Raw genomic sequence first — 21,704 nt, 5'->3', positions numbered from 1 at the left:
AACATTGATCATCTTTGCTTCCTAGTTCATGAATCAATAGGGTTGAAGCAAGTCAAACAGGCTATACGAGCCAACTGGGTCATGCGGGCCAATCACATTTCTTTGTTCTACCACCTGGGGAAGTCTGTCGTGGTTGACCTTCTGTCATCGAACTAACTGTGCCACCCTTGCAGATATTAATATTAACTGTGACAATTACATTAAACACCAGCCACCGACCGTCCTTCCTGATCGGGCCAGTGAGACACGTGTCATCAGGACGTGATGTTGCTAACATTATCTTCCAAATAGTTCCTCATAGCGAGATGGCAACCACCGTAAATCTGTCTCAATCTGATGATCAAAACTGCCTCGTACTGCTCCATGTTGTCCTTACCATGGGCCCATCATATCTGGCACCACCTCAGTGACCGCTTATGCCCAAATGACACCTAGCAACACCTCAATGACTGCACCCTAGCAAGACCTGGCCCCACTGACACGTGGTGAAAGAGCGCCATGTTGCTATGGTAAAGATCACACATCTTCATCATAGCGAAATGGCGACAGTCGTCGATTATCCTTGATCTGACGACATGCAAGATGGATATTGCCGTCAGCGCGTCAATGAATGGAAACCGGCCATGTATCTCCATCTGTATCTCCTGTGCCTCCAAACTTGGACCCACGAGGACACGTGTCCTTCAGGTGTAGTGTCGCTAACATAAAACTCGAGTGGCTTACCCATAGCGAGATGGCGATGACCATCGATCAGCCTTGATCTGACGGTGGAGATCTTAACCCTTTCATGCACTGGTGACGTTGACTATACTCTGACCTGGCGCACGTGGTTTCTCCCCATTGGTTTAACAAAACACCACCTTGGTCTGACAAGGCACCAACCCAGAGGGCCTATACTGCCCTGACCCTACTAAGGGACACATGGCCTCATATGATTCATCGTCGTAGTACTGGGCTTTCCGGCCCATGAAACTGGCCACTTTCCATGAACATTCCCATCGAATGTTGGAACTCGCCATCGAACACCCTCCGACCGGCCGGTCGCTATTGAAAAACTTGTGAGTTTTCCGTTAGCGCCATGGTGCCTTGCCGTCTTTTGGGCTTTTCGGCCCGCGATGAAACTTTTCCCTCCCGCGCCATCCTCTGCCCTGCAAGCTGGACCCACCAAACATGCATCGACCAGACGCTATGTCACCATTGTAACTCTCGCCCAACTTCATCATAGCGAGATGGCAACGAACATCGATCAGCCTTGATCTGACGATGGAGAACTTGCGAGGCACAAAAATATCATAAGGTTCGGAACTTAGGTAATTTTAATGTCTTCGTGGGTATTAAAATATTAGTAATCGGGGAGGTGACCGTTGGGCAGGGTAGCATTCAAATTTTGAAATTTGGCGGGGCAAACAAAATGTGGTAACATTCTGGTGACTCATAGGGGGCATGAGCTTGCTCGATGCAGAAAACCAATGTCTGCAAAAAACTCCATTGGGCTACAGGGTCAAAAAGTGTGAACCTGAGAACATCAAAACTCTAACCCGCCTGTTGGGACATTGAAAACCTTGAAAACCCTAGCTTTGTTTCTGTAATTGGAAACAAAAACAGAACTTTCTCTGCAACCTAAGACTGTCAAAACTTCAGAAGCTGGCAACTCAAAAAGAGAACCCTATGCACGCGCACTTATTGAAAAGTAGGAAATAACAGAAAAGAAACTAGACTAACTATGTACATGGATTCACAATCTTCATCAGAAGAAAGCTTTAAGATGGATCCCATTAACTGGAATGGGCAGTATTTCACCATTTGGCCTGTTTAGCTGGAATACGTTGGGCTACTTGCAACTGGAGATTAGGTAAGGGCCACTCCACAATGCATCAAACTTAGAATGTCTTCCTGGTTTCGCCCTATCAACATCCCATTTCAGAACTAGATCCCCCTCTTTGAAAGTTTTGGCCCTTGCCTTCTTGTCAAAACTCCTTTTCATCTGTTGCTGATGCATTTATAGGGTTTGCATGGCCTTGCTTCTCTTTTCTTCTAGTTCAATCAACTCTGCCATTCTTACTGACATGACATTATCTTCAATCAATTCCAACTGATGAGCCAACTCTAAGGATGGGAATTCCAATGAAATTGGGAGTCTAGCCTCTCTACCATATACCAGCACAAAAGGTGAATTCCCAACATATCTCTTGGGTGTTATCCTATCAGCCCATAAAGAAATTCTTAGTTTCTTATGCCAGACCCTCTGATTGTCTTCTATTGTCCTCTTCATGATTCTGATCAGATTCTTGTTGGAAGACTCAGCCAAACCATTACCCGGGGGATAGTAATTTGATGATGTGCTCAAGTAGATATTGTGATTCATTGCCCATGCACAAATCTGGGTTCCAACAAAAGATTTAGCATTATCTGAGATGATAGTAGAAGGAGCACCAAACCTAGACACAATCCCATCAAGGAATTCAACAACTGATGGTTATGTGGCATCCTTCAAGGCAACTACTTCTGTCCACCTAGTGAAATAATTAGTAGCAGCCTAAATCCATTTATGACCTGCACTAGATGGAGGATTAATGGGGCCTATAAAATCCAACCCCCACTAGGTAAAGGGCTGATCCACCTGAATAGGATGAAGGGGGAGAGCTGCAAGCCTTTGTTTTCCTGAAAAGAAAGCACATTTCTCACATTTTCTCACATACCTATAACAATCATGGAATAGAGATGGCCAATAATAACCAGCCCTCATGATCTTCATGGTAGTTGTTCTTGCAAAGAAATGGCCGCCATCAGGGCCATCATGAAGTTCTTTAATCATCCTTTCAGCCTGATCCCCTTCAATGCATCTCAACAGGGTCCCATTAAAATCTTTCCTAAATAGGATACCATCAATTACAACATAGGGAATGGGCTGCAATCTATATTGTCTTCTTTTAGCTCTATCCAATCCCTGAGGGTATCCATCCCCTGATAAGAAGGTCTCCATATTATTTATCCAGCTTTTTGGGCCATTAACATTTCCTTCCTCCTGCTGCTCTATTAATACCATAGGAGCATCTTCATCAGAATCCTAACCTGATAACATTTCTTTGCACGATCCTCTCCCTCTTACCAGCTTGGTAATCTGAATATCAACATCATATTCCATTACTCTAGTGATCCATCTAGCTCTCTTTTCACTGATATCCTTGCTTAACAGAAAATCTTTTACACTGGCATGGGGCACCAACAAATGGATCCTATTGTGGGATGAGAGGTGCTTGAATTTCTTCAAGGCTCTAATGACTGCAAGGGTTTGCTTCTCAACAAAGCTATACTTATCTTCATATTCTTTGAGCCCTTCACTAAAGAAAGCTATGGGCTGCTCCTCATCCTTGCCATTTGTTTGAGTCAAGATAGCAGAGATACTTGACTCACCACCTAAAGTGTAGAGGATGAAATATTTCTCAAAATTTGGGTTCATGAGAGTAGGGGTTGAGGCTATGGCTGTCTTGATCTCTTCAAAACTCTTCTTCCCCTCCTTGGTCCATGAGAAGACCATGTCTTTCTTAAGCATTACTGTAAGAGGTTTCACCATGGTAGTAAGATTAGGGATAAACCTTCTCACAAATTTTATTCTACCAAGGAAACTTTGCAGCCCCTTCTTGTGTTTAGGAAGAGGAAGGGCAAGTATTGCCTTTGTTCTTTCTAGATCAATGGTCAGACCGTCCTCAGATACAATGTGTCCCAATAATTTTCCTTGGCTTGTAGCAAAGACAGACTTGGCTGGGTTGAGGGAAACCCCAAACTCTCTACATCTTAGAAATACCTACCTTAGATGATCAAAATGATTTTCTACATCTTTTGGATATACAGTTATATCATCAAGGTATACTAAGACAAACTTATCAATCAATTTTTTGAAGGCCATCTCCATTGCCTTCTGAAATGTGGCACCTACATTTGTTAGTCCAAATGGCATCTTGTAGTAAGCATAGGTGCCCCATTTAGTAGTAAATGTTGTTTTATGTATATCAAATTCTTTAACCAGCATTTGGTTGTAACCAGAGAATCCATCAAGAAAAGTCAATCTCCTTGACCCACTGACCTTGGATAGAATTTGCTCCATGAAAGGGAGAGGATGGTGATCTTTAAGAGAAGCCTGATTAAGATCCCTAAAGTCCAGACACAATTTTATTTCCCCATTCTTCTTCCTTACAGGGACAAGGTTAGCTACCTATGATGAGTGTTTGATAGGAAATATTATATTATCCTCTATCAACTTGGACAATTCTTTTCTCATTAAGGGCTCAATCTTAGGATTCATTGGTCTCTGTTTTTGCCTTACTAGTTTGGCCTTATCAATTAAATCTATGGTATGCTGAAACAAACTAGGGTCAAACCCTTTTAAGTCATCATATGTCCAAGCAAATACATCATTAAATTCTTGACATAAATGAATGAAGTTTTCTTGCTCAATTTCAGAACATACCTTCCCCATATTCAGAGATTTTCCATCAGCAATTGTAACTGGGGCATAATCATCCTTCTCTGTAGCTAGATTCATCACTTTGCCTCTTGTTTGATCATCAGGATTAAAGATACTCTCCAAGGTAATGAGACCCTTAGGCAACTTGTTAGAACTAAGGTGAATGATCTGATCACCATACTGATCTTGCAGCCTTGACTGGTTTCTATTTAAGAATTCTGCCTTATTCTGCAAGAAATTCACAATTTGTTCATCAGAGTCAAACACTTGCCAATAAGTGTTGTTTTGTTAGGGATGGCAGGCCTCACTACCACCCTAATTTGTTGCTTCTTCTCCTCCTCAAGATTCCCTGGTACATCATAAGCTACACACACTGCTACAAGTCTATCAGCATATTTATTTTCTTTCCTAGGAATGATTTGAATATTAAATGCATTGAAACCCTCAAGAAAATCCCAGACTCTATGTTTGTAAGACTTGAGCAGGCCATTTTTGGTGATATTCTAGCTTATCACCTAATTGACTACCAACTCACTATCTCCATATACTTTCAAGGCTTGAATCCCTCTCTTTTGGGCAAGTAGGAGACCTTGAATCAAGGATTCATACTTGGCTACATTATTGGTGCAACTGAATTGGAGCCTAAAGGAGAAGTAGTATCTTATTTGCGTAGGAGAAACCAACATAACACCGGCCCCTGATCCATTTCTATTCCTTGAGCCATCAAAGTACATACTCCATATTCCATTTATATCATCCTTAGTCCCAAAAAGATCAGGAACTTGAGCCTCTTTCTCTATTATGCAATATGTACTAAGGCATGTCTCAAGAGTTTTCGACATAGGCTCAAACTGATGTGCATTTTCCCACTCATCCAAGAAGAAATCAGGAATCTCTGCTATGGAAGTGACAAGCTCATTTACTATGTCATTTTCATCCATCTCTAGAATAGGGCAATTCATATTGATGAAGTTGGGGGTGTAAGATTCAGTGTGATGAAGGGCTTGAGGTTCTGCTCTAATTGAGGCGTGGGCTCCATATCTGGTCTTAAATGACATATATGACCAATCAACAAATATGAATCCACCAATCTAAGCAGTGAAGTCTCTTGAAAGACAGATGGAAAAATAGGGCTTGACTTCAACAACAGATATATCTTGAATCACAGTGCAACCAGGGCATGCATGTAGGGCCATCTCCACATTCCTAAGGATACCTATGGTTTTGATGGTACTACCATCTAGTTGTAACACATCCCTAACAATGGGCTCATATTTCATTCCTAAAGCATCAGCAACACACCTAGGCATTACTGAGCTACTAGCCCCTGAATCTATCATGCAATTGTCGACTAGTTTGCCTCCTATAATCAGGGAAACATAGAATGGAGGAGGTCTAACCTTTTTATTTGTCTCCACATCCCCTATTGGTTGTACTAGACTTGTGGTATTCTCCATGATAGATGGCTGATCCTTGAGTTCAATCTTCTCTAATTCTTGCTGCAACATCCTCTTCTGCATTGGTATGGTAACAATAGCATCCCACATAGAGATATTCACATTGGTCTTCTTCATTTGCTCTACCACACTGAAAGGTGCATTAGGAACTTTGGTAGAAACTTTGGGAGCTGCACTCATAAGAGGTTGAGATGGGGCAACATGAGGATCACTTGTATCTTTCTCTCTAGAATCTTGCCTTTGTTATTGTGAAGTACTTGTCTATTCATTTGCTGGTTGTGTATGAGGTGTATCACTTGAAGTTGAGGCCTACTTAGGAAAGGGAGGGGCAGCATGTTCCATACCTCTCTTCCTGCTTCTTGTGTTATGAGCAACGGAATCCTGGTTTACATTACAATGCTCCCCAACCTGATGATTCATGAAAGAGCAATCATCCTGCCTTTGAATATATGAGGCCTCCTTGTATGATTGCTTTGCTGCAGGTTCTTGGACAGTTAGGGCCATATAAGATTCTGCCTTCTGGCACATGCAATAGGTATAAGAATAGTTGCAAGAAGGACAAAAATCTTGATCTTGGGCCAAGTTATTTTGAGGGACTATAGCTCTATTCTGATTTGAGCTTGAAGCAGAAGCATGACTATTTTGCCTACCCTGATTAAAGGAGCTATTCCACTGATTAGGAAGCCTACCACCACTTGGAGCTTGATATTGTAGTTGGGGAGGCTTGCCACTTTGAGCTTGCTGCCTTTCTAAGGCCACCACCTTGTTACTCATTTTTTGTATCATAGAGAGACTATCCTCTAATCTCTTCCCCTGGTCCTTCAACTCCCTCCCCTGCTCTTGCAATTTTTTATCCAGGGTCTTCTCTCTTTTATTTGTATTCAGCACTAGACCTTGGAGCATTTCCTTGAGCTCATCTAACCCATTTGAGGATGTAGAAGCTCGAGGGACTGGAGTAAGGGTTTGTGATGTAGAAGTTGTAGGAAGAGGGGCCATTGCTGGTTGGTGATTAGGAACATCAGGAAAGAAAGGCATAGGAGACCTCGGAGCCAATTTTCCTCCTTGTATTTGGATGTTCTCATCTTTTATGGCTATCTCATAAGCATTAGGCAAGGTATCTCCTCCCATAGTCTGGATTGCAGTGCAAATATCATTGTTAAAAGCTCTAAGGTAATGCAAGAAGGCATTACCAGGGGTAGGTTTCACTACAGTAGGTATTCTATCCCATATCTTTTGGAATCTATAATTAAAATCAATCATACACTCATGGAGGGCTCTTTTTACTGTAGTCAACTGCTCTAATAGTGACAAATGGTCACTTCTATCCTCGAAATATTTGCATAATCTTGCTCCTAGTTCATCCTAATTAGTTATAGAACCATGAGCTAAGCCTCTATACCACTGTAATGCTTTTACTTTTAAAGATGAGGCTAGAAGTCTGATAGCAACATCATCCTCTGTAATATGATGAATATTACAGACATTTGCTACTTCTTGGATATGCTCCAAAGGGGAGATGGAAGTTTCACCAGTAAAATCAGGTATACTTTTTAGTGCAGATATTGGTATATCATGTCTTTGGGCTAACAATAGAGGACTCCCACCATTAAAGGTGGAAAAAGCATGAACTCTTGGCTGTGCCATGTAAACAAGTGTTCTATTGATGAGTGTTTATGGAAATCTAGGCTGAGTTCAGACAGTAGGAGGAGTAGAGATAGATCTTATAGGTATATTAACTGTTATTCTACCCCTAACTGGTGATAATGAAGTTCTAATCCTCCTTCTTCTAGGATTCAAAAGAGAAAGCTCTTGATATTGAAATTTACCTTTGGAAGACACCCTTGTTTCAGTTCTGGGCATGAATCACTGCAACTTTGGCCTGGAACAAGATTTTTTGATGTTCAGAGTCACCAATTACTTTGAAGGATCAGCCTCTTGAAGGCTTGGAAACTGAAGCCAGCACTACCTCTTCAGCATTAGTCTCTAAAACTCTTTCTTCTCTCGACACTAGTAGACTTTAAATCTTCAATAGGATTGTCCCATCGGGCGTGCCAAAAACTATTGTCACTTAGGTTTGCACCCTTGTCCAAGGCCTATGTGCGAGGACAACCTAGTGAAACATGGAAACAACCTCCAAGCTGTGGGACTTGAACTGCGAGGTTGAGTCTCCGGAGAAGTCTGGCTTCCTCTTACTATTAGGGCACACCTAACTACTTTCAAAAGGTAAAGCGGAAGAAGGAGATGCAAAAAAAAACTCTACCCTACCTAAACTACGAAGGTGATGCACCAAAATAGAGTGTTCAGACCCATCTCTATCCATGTATGCATTATTGAACCAGAATGAAACTAAGGATATACACATACAAGCTTGTTTTGATCTAATAACCTCATGCAGATCAAGAAACCAAACTAAATAACACAAGGAAAGATGAATCTCACTTATATATTATCCAGTAGGCAAAATTAGATACAATATGTAGGCTATAGATCTTGACAATACACCAATGAGAGGCAAGAGGGATGCACATACACATTAATGGCTGAAGGAGATAAAATATTGAATCATTCAGTTCAAAGGCACAGGGAATGTTACACTGAGAGTTGCAGAGCAATAATAGAGAAATCAAAAAGAGTCCCCCCTTGGAGATTACAAAATTGCCTTTATAGTTTAGGCATAACTGAGGACATTGGCTTTGCATTAACTGCTCAACTACTGGTAATAACTTCTTGCCCTAAAAAAATTTGATCAAAGATCTGGTGGTTTTGAGTAAAAAATTTGATATTCCTCTGAGAAATGCCTCGAGTAGACAGAAGCGGTGCCAATGAATGATCATGACACAGTAGATGGGTCGACTGAGACGGTTGAGTGTTTCCCTATGCCTTGCATTCTTTTTTGGTAGGTCAAAATTGATCGCGAAGATTAGATCGCAAGATAACATTGATCATCTTTGCTTCCTGGTTCATGAATCAATAGGGTTGAAGCAAGTCAAACAGGCTATACGAGCCAACTGGGTCATGCGGGCCAATCACCTTTCTTCGTTCTGCCACCTGGGAAAGTCTTTCATGGTTGACCTTCCGTCATCGAACTAACCATGCCACCCTTGCAGATATTAATATTAACTGTGATGATTACATTAACCACCAGCCACTAACCTTCCTTCCTGACTGGGCCAGTGAGGCACGTGTCATCAGGACGCGATGTCGCTAACATTATCTTCTGAATAGTTCCTCATAGCGAGATGGTGACCACCATAAATCTATCTGAATATGATGATTAGAACTGCCTCGTACTGCTCTATGCTATCCTTACCCTAGGCCCATCATATATGGCACCACCTCAGCGATCGCTTACACCCAAACGACACCTGGCAACACCTCAGCGACCACACCCTGGCGAGACCTGGCCCCACTGACATGTGGCAAAAGAGCACCATGTCGCTATGGTAAAGATCAAACATCTTCATCATAGCGAGATGGCGACAGTCGTTGATTATCCTTGATCAGATGGCATGCAAGATGGATATTGCCCTCAGCGCGTTAATGAATGGAAACCAGCCACGTATCACCATCTGTATCTCCTACGCCTCCAAACCTAGACCCACGAGGACACATGTCCTTCAGGTGCAGTGTTGCTAACATAAAAATTGAGTGGCTTACCCATAGCAAGATGGCAATGACCATTGGTCGGCCTTGATTTGACGGTGGAGATCTTAACCCTTTCATGCACTGGTGACGCTGACTGTACTCTAACCTGGCGCACGTGGTTTCTCCCCATTGGATTAACGACACACCACCTCGGTCTGACAAGGCACCAACTCAGAGGGCCCATACTACCCTGACCCTACTGAGGGACACGTGGCCTCATCTAATTTGTCGCCATAGCACTGGGATTTTTGGCCTGTGAAACTGGATGCTCGCCATGAACATTCCCATCACCGTGAACTTGCCTGCCGACTGTTGGAACTCACCGTCGAACACCCTCCGGCCGGTCGATCACTATGTCGCTATCAGAAAACTCATGATTTTATCGTTAGCGCCATGGAGCCTTGCCGTCTTTTGGGCTTTTCGGCCCGCGATGAAACTTTTTTGACCTGCGCCATCCTCTGCCTTGCAAGTTGGACCCATCGGACACGCATCGACCAGACGCTATGTCGCCATCGTAACTCTCGCACAACGTTATCATAGCGAGATGGCGACGACCATCGATCGGCCTTGATCTGACGACAGAGAACTTGCAAGGCGCAAAAATATCATAAGGTTCAGAACTTAGGTAATTTTAATGTCTTCGTGGGTATTAAAATATTAGTAATTGGTGAGGTGATCGTCGAGCGGGGTAGCATTCGAATTTTGAAATTTGGCGAGGCAAACAAAATGTAGTAATAGTGACCATTATAAGCCTTAATAGGCCAACTTTGTACTATAGTACTAAAGTTTGTGGGTATCATCCCCACCCCAGTTTTACTTTCAATTTGGAAGGTTTCTGGGTCACCATATTGTGTGTCAAAGTGTTATGAATGTTTTAATGCTTTTATTTTTTTCATGCATACATATGAAAAATTAATTTGTGAAATAAGAATAAGTTTTATTTGTTCTTGTTTTATCCCTCCCCTCTTAGTAACCTAGCCTATCTTATATTTCCAATAATTGGTATCAGAGCTTTTTGGTTCTCAAAGAAGAAGTTTAACAACTTTAGCAAAGATCAAGGACAATGGAAGTATTCCAACTTGATAAGGCTATTGACGATGAAAATCTAGATTTGAAACTAGCTATTGGGAAACTTAAGAAAGGAAAGGAGCAACTCTCTCAATCCTTGAAAAGAAGAAAAGATCTTGTAGTACAGATGAATAACAAACTCTATAGTGAAGAATGAATTGAAGATATCTATTTAGAAAGTAATTTATATGAAACTAATGAGGAAATTAGAGAACTATTAGAAAAGAATGGTAACTTTCAAGAAGAAGCTAGAAAGCTGAAAAGAGAATAAGAAATTCACTCAGTAAGATTGTGTGAAGTCATGGAAGAAAAAGACAATGCAAAAAAAGAGATAGAAGGAAAGAACAATGAAATTCAACATCTATCCCTTCAATAGGTAGACTTCATTGATTAGCTTACTAATTAAAATGAAGAAATCATGAATCTAAGATCAGAGAATGAAAGATTGCAAAATGATCTAAAAATTGAAAAGAAAAATAATGAGAGGATGATGAAATCTCAAGTAGACATGAATCAGTTGAATGAGAAAAATCAATATAGATAGAAATAAAAAGTAGGAATTGGATATACAGAAGAAGGTGAATCATCCAAGAAAGGAGCTCAAAAGAATCAAAGACCTAGTTGAAATCACTATGGTAAGTTAGGTCATACATCAAGGAAATTTAGTATTTACAATAAAGCTAAATTCAATGAAAAATGTTACAATTGCAATAAACATGGTCATAGAGCTAATGAATGCAAAGAGAAACTTAAATTTGAAGGAAAATGTCACAAATGCAAGAAGTATAGGCACAAATATTCTGAATGCAAAACCAAGATATTGAACCCAATAGAATAGATTGTGAAAGCTATATATGGTTGGGACTACAACACATGGTGTAGATGTCACTACTATGGAGAATTTGGACATATTGGAACAAACTGTGTGAAACATCACATGAGGACAAGAGACACCATTAGAAGATTTTTTATTTGTATGAAACTTGGACACCTTGCCAAGAACTATATGAACATTGGAAGAATTGAAGATAAAAAGAAAACCAAGGCTGACAACATCAGAAAGCAGATGAGACAACAATGGATTCTAAAATCATTTGAGAATGCAACTCCAAGATATGAACCACATGTCACTCAAAAATTGGGTGACTAAAGATTTTCTGCTTGATCTCCTATAGGGATAACTAGAACTAATATTCTAAAGAAAACATTTTACATCAGTTCTAGTTAGCTAGAAGGAAATATCCATATTAGCATTAAAGATGCAAGAGTGTCACTGAGTGTTTAAGGAAAATCAAGACCTTACCAAGCTATGTCAGGTTGCAAGACCCTATTGAGCAAGGTTGAGATACAGTAAGTCACTATGTAGACACTAAGTTATGCTTGACTTTATTGAGCACTAAGATCAAACTAAGTGGAAAATAGTCTATCACTGAGGTCACTATTGTACTAAGCATTTATGGTGATTGGAAAGTAAAATTTGTGAAAAAGGAAGAAAACAAATTCATTTGACATTGTGAATTTTTTAAGAGTCATTTGTGAAGAGTTGTTTTTGTTCTTCCAAGTGATCTATATAATTTTTTGTTGAAGTTTTTCATGTTTTTAGAAACCCTACCGAGCATGATATCCTCTAGTAGCAAGAACAAGAAAGGATCTGATATGTTGGTTTGAGGAGTCGATTGGAAGATACCAAACTTCAAGTTAAGTCCAAAAATTGTGCAAACACTTGATCCAACTGGAGCTTAGTCATAGATTCCACCAAAGGTACTACTAGTTAATGATATCCACTCACATTTCCATTGTTCGATTCAAGACATTGGAACCCTAGAGATGGATGAAACTCTAGAAAACTTGTGTGAACGGTGCATTGAAACTTGAGCATCAACACTTGGAGACTAAGGGTTTAACCCACGTTCCACATATGCCCTGATACTTGCAAATAAAATGGATAAGGTTCATCCTTAACCATGTACACAATGGGAAACTATGGTTGGAGTAGCCTATTTTAATAATGAAGAAAATGATTCATTGAATTACAACACTCCCAATGTTGACCAAAGCTAAGACTATCAAAACCCTAAGTTTGGTAGATTTGGAAAGCAAAACTCTTGCCGAATGGGATGGAAGAGGTATGAAGATCAGTTGTGTAACTGATGTGGAGCTAAAATTTGAAATCCATGCGATAGCACATAAAATTTATGGCTCTAGTCATCTAAATAGCATATCATGTGAGGCAATTGTGCTCTCAAGGTGGTGAAGAACAACATGTGCTTCAACCTTCCTGAGATTATGGTAAACCAATTCAACAAAAACATGGAGAGCATCAGGACTTTGAAGAATAACCCATGTAAGTTTGGTTCACTCTTAACCCATTTATTTTTCTTTGTGCAAATGTTTTTCCCCTCAAAAGGTTCAGTCATATGGAGGAAAGATGTACAAGTACTATACCAGATCAATGAGTATATAGCAGAGATGGGTGAAAACTATGTTAGTATCATGGATAATTATTTTGATTCAATCAAGGAAAATATGAATAATAGATTAAGAATTCCTAATAAACTTGTGGAAGATTACAAGGATGATGTTTATTTTATGGTAGACTATGACAATGTATACATTCAAGCAGTCAAACCTAGAATGGTGTGGGTTAAACCTCTAAGCTCCAAGGACATCATTGAGGCACTATTGAATGAACTTGTGGATCCCAAGGCTATATATTTTGGTATGTATGATGAAGCCAAAGCTAGAATAGAACTTTAAATAAAGATTCCTCAAGTAATCGGCAAAGGAAAGAAGAGGATAGCAAAATAGAGGCAAGAAAGTTCTACTCTGCTAGTGACAGAAGGAAAAGGAGAAGATGTGGAAGAAGATGATGCAAAACATGAGCTAGACGAAAGTAAATCAAATGAAGAAGAGCCAATCAAGAAGAAAGGCAAGGTTATCATAACCAGATATACCAAGTCATCTATTGTAGTATTCACTAAAAGAGCATCCATATCAAGAAAGAAGTTGAAATTAGGTCAAGAAGAAGTAGAGGATGTTATTTTCAAATGGTCTCCACCTAAATTTTAGGAGAAAATCAAAGAGATTGATTTAGGAGCTAGCATGGAAAACTTTAAATCACTAAGATATGAGACTAGGAATGTAGAAGAGAAGAAGCAAGTTGAAGACATGATTATGTCTAAGTTTTTAAATGGAAATATTCACTTGATCAACTTGTGTAGCAAATTTCCAATGAACTAATGGAAAGAATCAAATCTAGATGGGAACATGCCAAGAAGACTGCAAAGGATATATTTGAATAGACTTTGTGATAGCTCATGTCAAGTCTTAATGATAGAGAAGTAAAAGAATCCATTTAGAGGAATGAAGAAAAACTCACTCTAAAATTCAACACTTGCTTGATACTGGTTAATGACATAGAATATTTGGTGAAGACTGCCACTACTACTTGGAAGAATATTGAATATCTTCATCAAAAGACTGATTTTGTTGTTCATGTCAGTGATAAAGATGATGATGAAGATGAAAATGAAGAAAATGACAATGATTATGAAGAAGAAATAGATGATGAGGAGCAAGAATAGGAAGCTACTGAGGAGAATCTCCTTGAGATTTAGAGTATTGAGGAAATTGACCTTGAAAAGATTGCAATAGCAGTTGTGGCCTCGTTTTCTCACTCTCTTAGCAAAGGTTTAAAGCCATCAAGCTCAAAGAAAGCTTTTGCCATGTTGGATGTGGAAATTGCTACAATTCCAAACACCTAATCAATCTTTGCACCTATTCAACTAAGTACCACACTAACTAAGGTAATCAGCACTTCATCTATCGAGTAGTTAGTGCTTTCTCCTTCATTAGATTTGGCTAGACAACAACTTGGTATTTCTTCAGTCAGTGCAATATCTACTTCTGTTGCTAGCCCTTCTATTTCTACTATTTCTACAATCTTTAGTGTACATATAGTTAGTATAAAGATAGGTGAAAGCAAGCCTCAACTGAGTACCAAGGTTTCTAGCAAGGGGAAAGATAAAGAAGAAGACATTGATCTTGATGGGGATATAGTTATCCCAAATTGGGATATCTCTACTATGAATCTTGATCAAATGCACATACTAAGTGAGCTATTTCAAAAGAAAGATTAACAATAGAGTCTTTCAGAGGAGAAAAATAGAGAAAACTAAGTGCTAGAAGATGCAAAGAACATACTTGTAGATGCACTTAGTACCGAGGTTGATACTACTCAACCTATTTTGGTCTAGTTAGCAGAAGTTGTTCAAAAATTTAATGAAGATTTGAATGGGAAAGAAAGTTGTTGCAAACAATAGAGAAGAAATTTGAAAGAAAAGTATTGGAGCTAGTTGCACAAAAAATTGTAATATATCAAGTAGACTTGTCTACTATCTTCAACTCATTAGAAACCTCTGCCAATAATGTTAATTCATTATTTAGTAAGTTATGTGATACATCTATCTTTACTCGGAAATCAAAGATAAACTCTCCAAGATAGATGATGACTTGAAGGAGAGTGCACACCAGTTGTCACTTGACTCGAGCTACAATTCTGCTTATTACTCAAAAATCAGATTTTTGATTGATTTGCAAGTAGAATTATTAAAGGAAGAAGACAAGATCAGGGCCACACTTGTATAAATTCAAGGAATGATTCTTCTAAACATAGATGGATTGCAAAAACACATTACACATGCCAAAACTCTTATCCATGACAACAACTTCTCCATAACTGATCACATGATGGAGCTATCAGTACAAGTGTCGATTGCATTGCATGCAAGCAATATGTTACAAAAAAAATTGGGAGAAGATAATGTCACTGATTTTAAAGGTACATTTTGACTTCTTGTCACATTTTAGCATCATCATGTATCATACACCTTTGGCATTTATGTCAAAAAGGGGGAGAATATGTGATGATGCAATAAAGGGGGAGAAGATGAGAATAGAAGATGTAATATAAGTGACATAAGATACATGTATATAGAAAGTAAAGTATGGTGTATATATATGTATGGGGTAGCATCATAAAATTATACATATACATGTACATATGATCAAAAAAATCTTTTACAAAAGCAATTTTGAAAAATCTCAAAAACAGAGTATGTTACCAAGTTGAAGACATGGGATGGAGACTAAGGATTATTTGTTAACATAAATTTTTTGAGAATTTAGTTATGATTGATAAGTGTTTTTTTCAATATTGCCAAAGGGAGAGATTATTGAATTATAGTCAAGTTTGTTTATTAGTGGCACACACACTTAATCAAATGGTTAGTAGCTACCAAGTGTATCTTATAGTTTACAATGTTAACTAAGTAATTCGGGCTCTACCAAGTTCTATAGTTGCACCAACTAGTTTTTTGAATTCCTATAAGTTGCATTCCTAGAGGACATTTTTCTGACATTTGGTTCATTTATCTTTATTTTCTACTTTATGTTTTTTATCAGATGAATATTTTTTTAAAAATAGATCTTACATTATTTTTATCCTTATAAAAATAGGTTCCCTCTAATCAAAAACATCATTTTAGCCTATTCCCATGAATTAAAAAAAACTTTTAAAAAATGATAAAAGATATTCATTGAAAATTATATTAGTAGGTATCTTTCCTCTATCTACATAGATACGAAGAGAACATCCACTAGCATTATAATCAATCAATGTACCACATCCATTTTTCTTCTTTGAAAAATATGAACCTTCAATTAGATAAGTTTGTGTATTCCCTATATCTACTTAAGACAATCCACTAACATTACAATGATGTGAAGATATATTTTCCCATCTTTCATTTTAATAGGGTGTGTTCAACACTCTCTTTATCTACATTTCATTCATATTTCCCACTATATTTAACTACAACTTTTATTAGTTATTTTCTCTAGACTTGATAAACTATTTACTAGGTTCAACTGAATTAATTTTACAACTTCACCTTGAAATCCTAATACATTTTCTTAATTTTATGCTACATAAATTTAGCAAAGGCTTTTGTAAATTTTTCATGTCCATTTTCCATTGATATATATTGTAATGTGTATGATTTTAGTCTATGTTCTATACCTTTGAGTTCTATAGGATCCTACCTTATTTTTTGTAATTTTGAAGTGTTATAGCCTGAGCCTCCTTACTTGACTTATGGATGTATTTGATGAAGAATTATGCAAAATATAGATCTATTTTGACATTTCAATTACTTGACGATATTGTTGCAACTAATCATATTATTGATAATTTTATACATTTTGAAGTTTCATTTCACTCACTATACTTTCCTACCTCAATTATTTTTAAACACAACCCTTAGTAATTCATTTTGAACTTGATATATATCTTGAACCAAAGTGATCTTATAAATTTATTTTTGTTCAATTTCGATCACTATATTTTGTTTTTTTTATCATTCATTTTGAAGTTAATGTTTTAAACATAGAATAAATAGAAACACTAACTGCATTGTAGCTCTTGTGTATTTATATTTGTTAAGCATCAAGTAATTTATGTTGCCAATATTTAAGTGGTAAAATATTATATTTTAGGATATTTAATTAAAGTGAATTTATCTTGAAGCATTTACGGATGTCTTAAACATTACATATTATGACTTGATTCCTAAACTAAAAGTGTTAAATAGTCAAAGTTGACTTATTTTTCCAAGCTTTATGTTTTTAATAATTTCTTGATAATGATAACTTAATTTATTAATCATTGCATTTTTACCTAATTGAAAACACATTAGTTTATAATTAATATTTTTTGAATTGCTTGATAATGATAACTTAATTTAAATTTTAATAACTATGGCATTTTCATTTAATGTTTAATATAATAAAAATTTAAAAATATTATAATGATCATGACATTTAAATAAATATAGATTTCAAGATAGGAAGTAATGACTTAATAAATTAATATTCAATCTTTTATATGAACATTTATATACAAGTTATAATTTGACATTTTTAGTTTCAAATCAAATATCAATATTATTTATACAATTTAAATTGCATGATCATGAATCACGATGTTACATGTATCATTAGTTTAACTTTAACAAACTTATTTTTCGATGTATTTAATATCTTTGAATAAATTAATAATAGTTAAAACTATTATAAATATTAACTACAATATTACAAACTATAGTAATTAATAATTATTTTTATATAACTTGCATGGCCTTGACCCTTGCATTCATATATTATAAAAAATTTATAGGTTTTGAAATTTAAGGGCCACACATATAGTATTACAAATTTTTATTGGATAGTTTTCAATTGAATAATTTTTAGTATAAATCATGATTCAAATTTTAAATTATAACGTGATTGTTGAAACACTTTTTTACTTTTAACTTTGTAACAATTAATTTTTTTATAATAGAATCATAGACTAATAGGAAAAATGAATTGAGAAGCCAAGAAACTATTTTTTTAATTAATTATATTCGAGATTGTACAATGTACAAATTCATAGCATAGATATTCAAAATAGCTAATTAAATTGACCAAATTTTACTAATTCATTATTTTCATTCAAGGGAAAGGCTCAATCTAAAGTAACTACTTATAATTTCTATTAAATATAAATATCTTAATAACATTTTATTGTCCAAAGGGAAAGCATCAAGGAAATAGGGAATAGGGAATAGTGGATAGACTGAGGGCTTGAAGCCTTCAATTGGAAATATCTTCAATCCCCTCCTTGAGGAATCTCTTGGAGATGATAATATCACAGAACTCATGTAGCCATATAAATTTAGTCTTGTTGATGTTGTCCGACAACAACTACTTCAACAGAAAACCTCTCCTGCATCGAGCCCACTTTCGATTGCAATTCAATTGGTGTTTATTTAAGATGAGTAGGAAGGGATGCTTCTATACAATGCTCCCTATGCATTGCTCTAAATACTTTCCCTCTATGTTTGTAGAAGGGATGCCAATGCCCACCCCTGGTACCTACTCAGTGAATACAAGAATTTTTAATTTGTCTTCTAAAAATACCTCCTTAAAAAGGACCTATGACATCTGCATTATAGACCATTTATAGGGCATCGTCAGGTATCATGCCTAAGAAGGGAATTCGTAGACCCATTATGGTGCATTATAACTGAATTGATGTATACATAGCAATTACAAACCTAAGAAACTCTACAAACTAAGAAACTCTGTAAACCGAATTGAGAATTTGAGAAATGATAGTAAAAGAGGTATTGAAGAGACTCTTTAATAGTTATTGCATTAACGTGTTCACATTATCTTTCATATATTTTGATTTCATATTCCTATTAATTTGCAAGTGTTAAAAATGTAATCTCATTGATGTCAGATAGTCAAAGTGCTTGCCAAGATGGCTTTAAATGGAATGTAATAATTGTAACTACCAATACCAGATTTCTAATTTTAATCTTAATATGATGTTCATTACATTCCAGTTAATTTTTTCCCTACAAAACATTCCATGTGTCTCCATTCCAAAGAATTTCATGAGGCTCTAGGTCTTTTCAAGTAATTGGCCTTGAAATGCATCTTCTATCACTGATATCTAAATAATCAATGTTTGATAAAACTAACATATTAACGATACCAAAGTGATGGTAGACAAGTTAGTAATGGTAACACTGACATTATTAACAATAGATAATACACTAGTCAATACACTTGCAACCATAAAACCCTATAGGTCACTAGCCAATACACTTGGAAAATTCACTTTTAGATTAAAAAAAATTTCAGGTTACCACTAAAGATCAGCCAAGACCATTATTGTTTATTTTCCTACAAAACAAGTAATTTGCCATTGAAATTACAAACTCATTTTTGGAAAGAAAAAAATAGCCATCATTTATTCATCTATTATCAAGAAAAATAAATTAATTCACCACATTTAAATTAAAAAAATTGTTAGGACAAGAAATTTTTTTCCAACATATTTATATTTTATTTTCTTGCATGGAACAAAAAAATCACCCTCGACATGAAAATTTTTATGCCCATAAAATGTTGGATTCACCAGCATTTTAGGCATTTTTTTGGAGGGGTTTCTTAAAGTTATCCTTGTTCCAAAAAGATCTAAAAATCTTAGACACACAGATAAATCACTTGGAAATCCTCCATGATAATATCCTAGAAAGAAATGTAACCATTGTTTTCCCTTTTTAACCACATACTTTTCAATGTTGTTTGTCATGAGAACTTTCCTAGACTCATTACCCCAAATAGCTTTATAAATCCATTTGGTTGCAAGAGGAATCCCATGGGCTTTGATATCTTTTAATCCCAAACCCTGTGGAAACTTTCTTGAGAGGCAGCTCACCATTCCTACTTTACACAATCTCTCTTTTTAGATCCCATGCCATTCAGCCATAAAAAATCTCTAAGGATGTTTTCTATCATATTCATATGAGATTTAGAAAAAAGCTAAGTGGAAGCAAAGTAAATGTGATGAGAAGGAGTACCTTTTGAACAACCTGTACTTTCCCAACAAGACAAAGTGTTTTAGTTTTCTATTAGATATGTTTGTTTTTTATCTTACTGTAAATCCAATCCCACATCTCAGAGAAAGAAGGTCTTGTGGAAAATGGAATACCAAGGTATCTGACAGTAAATTTAGGTCCAATCCATTTCCACCCCATATTAGTTAATTAACATCATTGGAAAATTGAGCATTTAAAAATTCTTCTCCATTTGGAGAATTAATACCCTTTATAGGAACTCCTAAGGAACAATCTATTATGATATAGAACATGGCATCAACAACAATAAGAAAGAGAGATAGGGCTATATGACACCACTTCATTATAGATCTATGAAGTTTAATAGGCTCTGATAGCTTTCAAATCAATTATGGTAGAAGAGTCCTAAATTTAATTTTTAATCCATTTATAAAAACAATACAAGAATCCAAATGCTTTAAGCATGCCAATGATCAAAGGTCATTCAACTTTATCATAGGCTTTCTGAATATCTAGTAAGAGCCTTGCCACGTTTTTCTCCTCAGCCTTAGTCCAATGCATGGATTCCAAACTGGCAGTGAGATTCTCCAATATGTATCTTCCCTTCATGAAGCCTATTTGTGTAATAGAAACAATGTCCTTTATGATATTTGCAATTCTTCTGGCAAGATCATTAGCAACGATTTTGTAGGAGTATAATAGGTCCCTATTTCTTCACTAAGGGTTTATCCACATTTTTATTGAATAATCTTATAACCCCTCTATTCACATCAGTACCAAAAGAGCCATAATGAAATGCATCATTGTAAAAACTTTGAAGATCTTATCCTATGCAATCAATATTATCCTTATAGAACTCATCTAGGAGCCCATCCATTCCAAGTGATTTATCAGTGGCCATAGCTTTAAGAACACCTCCAATCTCATCTAATGTTATGCCCCTATTAATTTTATCACTCTCCATGTCTAAAATATTTTTAGGGGTCATCTTCAAACATCTATTCAAGGCTTCTTCTTGATTCTGACCAAACTTTGTGGAGAACAACTATGAATAGAACTTAAAGAAGGCTTCTTTAATAAGAGTATGCATTTTATTTCTACCATCCTCTCTCTGAATATCTTCAATTGTTTCTCTCTTATGTTTGGTTGTAATGATATTGAACAAATATCTTAACCGTATATCTCCATTATTTAGCTAATTCATTTTGGCTTTGATCCATTATCCTTGGATACTATATCTTTGAAAGATACCTAATTTGATTCTTAGTAGATACTAATGAGTTATCCAGAATGGGATGACCCCCCCCCCCCCCTTTTTTTTATGTTCAATATTTATTTCCTTGAGACTAATTTGAAGTTGATTCTCTTCCTTTGTTTTGTCCCTTGGAAAAAAATTTCCAACAATTTGGTACATTTTTCTGCAAGCTTCAAATAAAATATTCCATTGGTTAATTGGTCTCTATGATTGATCACATATTTTGGAAAAGAATTTCACTATTCTTATAACATCCTCAGTATCTAGGTAATGTAGAAGAGAAGTATTTAATTTGAAGAATTTGGATCTTGAGGCATTCTATTATCAAGACCAATATGATTTAG

Source organism: Cupressus sempervirens, chromosome 10, assembly GCF_028749045.1.
Source record: "Cupressus sempervirens isolate cs-2001-9-10 chromosome 10, ASM2874904v1, whole genome shotgun sequence".
NCBI classification, from domain to species: Eukaryota; Viridiplantae; Streptophyta; class Pinopsida; order Cupressales; family Cupressaceae; genus Cupressus; species Cupressus sempervirens.
The sequence above is the reverse complement of the archived record's forward strand: the minus strand, read 5'-3'. Positions refer to the sequence as shown.